Source organism: Vollenhovia emeryi, unplaced genomic scaffold (genome assembly GCF_000949405.1).
Source record: "Vollenhovia emeryi isolate VEMERY1.0 unplaced genomic scaffold, V.emery_V1.0 DF939358.1, whole genome shotgun sequence".
NCBI lineage: Eukaryota > Metazoa > Arthropoda > Insecta > Hymenoptera > Formicidae > Vollenhovia > Vollenhovia emeryi.
Genome location: NW_011967008.1, coordinates 65,001 through 70,227, shown reverse-complemented (window position 1 = coordinate 70,227; position 5,227 = coordinate 65,001).

Sequence of the window (5,227 nt, the reverse complement as noted above, 5' to 3'; positions counted from 1 at the left end):
CATTTTTACAGTGTACCTTGTCCTTCCGCTTTGAAATTTATCTCCTTAAATGACTCATTAGTGAAGCTTATTAGTGAAGCTTGGGATGATAAAACACGTATTTACACGAAAGAAAATAAATTTGCAGCCGGCCAAATAAATGTAGGTATGTATATCTCCGTAACAAACGACGCAAACGTGCCCCGTTTTGGAAAGCGATTTTAGGTAAATCGCTTTAACTGAAATTGCCCACCGCGCTACATTACTCTGTGTTACGTCTGCACTTAAATTTCTATTGTTAAATAACTCGGTAATGAAGCTCGAGATGGCGTGAAAAGTGTGTTGAAAGGGAAATTTCTATTCAGCGCGGACAAGTACGGTGCTCGCACGTGAAAAGGAAATGCACTCGAAGAACGTTCCAGGAGAAAATTTTTAGAAGGAGACTGCTTCATCTAATTAACATTTAATTCGAGAGCTACACATGTCCCTACATTTTCCTTATTACATAACTCGGTAATGAGGCTTAAGATAATGAGACGTGCGTTCGCGTGAACGGGGGAAATTTCTGTGTAAGAGGCAAGTGCAAATTTTGCTCGAAAAACGATGCGAATACGCTCCAAAAGGGCCGGTCCAAGAGGAGCTTTGTGATAAAATCGCTTTAATGGAATTTCAGTTGAGCTTCGTGTCTGTCGAGTTTCCCATTGTCAAATAAAAACAGTAATGGAGTTTAAGACAAGTGAAAATTGCGCGTGTAAAAAGGGGACTTTCTCTCCCAAAAGCGACTTACATATTTTGCACAGAGGCATATTTTACGCCTGTGTGTAAACATACCCCCCCCCCCTCCCCGTTATTATCGTTCGTAATCGCGTTACAGGGATGGTCGCCTCTAAATCAAAACCGCGTTGAGTGACGAACGTTCTGTGACGCAAGCTGTAATCTTGCATTTCGCTCTTGCCATATAATTAGTACATTAAATTTTGCTAAACATAAATTCTGATACGATAAAACGCTAACGCTCTCGCGTTCTCGCAAATTTTGAGGCTTCGCAAGTTCATGAAAAATGCACACAGAATAAAACAAGTGTCAGATCAACTCAAGTACGCAGCATTTAATAATCTTACATTCCAATAATATTAGCCTTATTTAAATGCTATAAATGTCACTTCAAAAAGACATATAATTATTTTAACAATAAAATCATTTTAATGAAATATGTTATTTTCTATCCAATATTGTTTCCTTTCCACCCGAGAAAATTATTTTTAAATACCAAGCGTATATTTTTCTCGATTGAATTATACAAAATTGCTTCATTCAAGTAAGTCTTTCGTCTTTTAACGCAATATAATCTCGTTTCAAGATTTTCACGTTGAAACTGAACATATTTTCAAAAGAAGAATATTCTTTTTTCTGTGCATATTAAGTCGGAGGTTATTAAATATTTCGAAGAGAACCTTAACAAGAGACTTGAAAAATGTTTTAACTATTCGCTCGAGCATTGAATTGTTTGAATTCTCAAATGTTCAATTATTGTTTCATTCCAATTCACGGAAATAATGGATCGAAATAATGAGGAGTGCTTGCAGCGTGTCATAAACACTATAATTAATTGTTACGTGCAATAACATTATTCGCTCGCGAACGTATCGCGGAAAATAAATAGGATTCTAATGCGTTTATTCGTATCCGAGGTTTTGTTTAAAGCGGAGCGATCGCTTAAAAGTACTAGAATAGCACTGCTGTAAGTTATTATTAGAGACACTCGTCACGGATTGCAGGATAGACCGAGCCCGAGTGAAACTTTTTGCGACCAATTTTCGATTTTCATATGATACTCATCAGCATTAAAAGTTAAATCCGGTATCGATTTAAAAGCACGCAGATCTGCTACTCCGACAAGAAGCTGCGTTTCGATACCGACAAATAAACGACACGCTAAATTAGAAAATGTATAGAAAGTTTGCGTTCAAAATATATTATTCCATTGAACGGTCTTATAGAAATAAGGTAAATTACAGTTATAGTAACCGTTGGTCTGCCTTACGATAAGTTTAGTTAATCTTAAGCTCAAATTAGATTACTCTCTAAAATTTGTGGAGTGAAAATTACTGCCATGCAGTGAAATGTTCACCCTATTCGCGTGAATATTTTCTCCAACAGAGTGAATATTAACTCCAATGGAGTAAACATTTCACTCCATGGCGGTATTTTCACTCCACAAATTTTAGAGAGTATAAAGATAGATTTAGACTAAGTACTTCTCTTTATAATATAAAGTGAACGCTCGTTGAATGTATAAACAAATGATCAAATTTTAAAGGCCAAAAATAACGAGCTACTGTAAAGGATGTTAGAAAAATCAATTATATTCTTAATAATTTACATAGATGAACGTTTCGACTTTGCTTAGTCTTTTTCAACACCCTAATTCATCAATTAAGATACATAAAATTTAAAAGGTACGTGACTGGTCATTTTAATTATTATCAAATGTCGTTGGAATACGTTAAAAATTAGTAAATAAAAAATTATATGTACATATAAATGCCGACATCACAAACAAGGAGAAAACGATTTCCATACTGGACACATATAATTATCGTCACACAACTCATCGTTGACACAATCTAAGAACGGACAGAGGCCAGTGGCAATAGTTAGACAAAATCAGTTGGTATTAAAGATGTTTTTTTTTCTTTTTCTTAGGAGATATATTTCTTTGGTTCCAGTCAAAGATATGTTCTTCCATAAGTCCAAACGTGGTCAATTTTTTGTGGCTGGTTTGTTTCTTGTTCTGAATTTAATTTAACGTTAATTAATTAGAATCGATTTTTGTTGTAATTATTAGACAAGTAACGATCTATCAGACTCGTGTTTTTACAAAATCACAACAATACATATGAGAAGGCCGATAATAAAACGAGCTAATAAAGGTCAAAAGGTAAAAAGGACTAATCCATTACATTTAATATGATTCAACGTTAATTATACAAATCATTAAATAAGATTCGGTGATTTGGTGATAGTTATACAATTAATTAGGTACAATTCGAACGTTTCGACTTAACTTAGTCTTCTTCGGCGAAATGGTCAACTAAAATTATATTACAATTTCTTATTAAAATACGTTCTTTTGGCAACACCTGTTAAATGTAATTATTAGAATTACTTCTCTTTATTCTTTTCTTTCTTGACTTTATATATTTTATCTTTGTACAAAACATGTCAAATTTAAGCCGGAAAAAGTACCGGATTTTTTTCTCTTACCTTTTTCGTCGGAAGACATAACTCGATATTAAATAGCTCTACGGCTCATATTACACGAAAACGTATTCCTTATTTAGTCGTATGTCTATACGATATGTGGTCTGAGAGATACTTTTTATAAGTCCGCAGACATAACGTAAGTTATTGCAATAATTTGGTTTGCTGACCTCCGTAAAATAGTTATTGTATATTGATATTAAGTAAACAACTTATCTCTGTTCCATTAAATCTTATCTATGCGTACCGACCGACGAAGACTCCGAAACGTTTCGCTTTTCACTTCTTTTCGTTTTGTTACTTTGACTGTTCTTATCTTGTTCAATGTCCCTCGTCTTCTCATTGCACAGCAAACACGAGCGTAACGTTGTTAATTTGTTAAAAATATTATTAGGCCAGCGAGACCGACAACACGGCATCGTTTCCAAAATTATTCGTTTCAGATTCGTATAAATCCTCTCTCGTTAGGTCTACAAATTAACCCGTGGCCCTTCACATTGATCACCTGTAACTTTATTTCAAATTCAAATCGTTCGTCTGCCGCGGTGGGGTTTTGAAGCGCAGGCCCTTAAAGTGAAAGGACACTAGATTCTGCTGGTGATATAACTATGCAAAACAACGTCGAGCACGATAAGCAGCACGTCAGGCACTACATTCCTTTTGCATTTCAATCGAAAAAATGTCCCTCGTGCCAAGGAAACGATTTGCTCTGCTTCGGGATGAAAGATACAGTGGGTGTAAAAAAATGTCGAAAGTTTCAGAATGGTAATTTCGATCAAGAACGCCCGGGAGTATGAAAAAAAGTTGAGGGCGAAGAAATCAATCAGTCGCCGCAAGAAAGTCCTCGTCAAACGTAACAGAAGCTCGACGAACATCTCTTTGTCACTCAAACGATTTCCAATCAAATACCACGAAAGAAAAAAAGGTTACGAATTAACTTGTAGACCTAATGTTATCGTGAGTTATTGATTCCGAAAACGACGGGTGCCAAGTGAACGACACGAAAATGCAGTAAACGAATCACTTCTCCCGGACGTACCGGTGCAATGATAAAAGTACCGCCCGGCAGATTAATCGGCAGTCACATCCGTCATCCTCCGCGGGGAGAATGATGGACGAAGAATTTTTCTTGAATCGGAGAAACATTACCGGATCGTCGCCGGATGCCAGATCGAGGACCGCCCTGCCCATTTCGACGACAAATTCCGAAAGCGCGCTGATCCAATCCCGGGGACGTCGAGGGGAACACCTCGGCCTTTCGGCTACATCTGAATACGCGGACGGCCGGCACAGAATCCTCGATCCTGTCGCCGGGATTCCCCGCCCATTCCGCTCCCGTCGCGACTTTCGCGGCGGAGCAGAGGGACGAGAACCGGCCGCAATCATCGATTAATGGTATTCCGAGGGATATCGAGCAGAGCCGGCCAATCGTTTCCCGATCGGCGCGCAGATTTTCTCTCGGCCGGGCGCGAAAATGGGGAGGAAACACCCAGGAGAGGATTCCTACCGGCGACGAGAGCGGAGCCCCGGCAAGGACGAGAAGGAGCAGCAGCCTGCGCTCGCACAAGAGAACACCTCACCGATCTCGAGCGAGGACCGGCGCGACGATCCTCGCGGTCACTTCGCACACCTCTCCCGTGTCACACCGGTGTCCAAGCGGCGGATTTCCGCGTGAGAAGCCGACGAGCCGAGGAACACCGGAGGCCAGAGACCAGCAACCTTCGACGGTCGACGGCGTACTGGCGAGGAGCAGCCGGCCGCTTCAGGTCGGGAGCTCGTCTACCTTACCGACGCAGGCGTCCTTGACGCAGCGAACTGGGGGGATCAGGCGGATGCGGATCAGTGTGCCTGTGCCAGATAGCACGGAACCCCCGAAGAGGAGCGAGGAGAGGGAGACAGAGGAGAGAAAGAGAGAGAGAGAGAGAGAGAGAGAGAGAGAGAGAGAGAGAGAGAGAGAGGAGAGAGAGAGAGAGAGAGAGAGAGA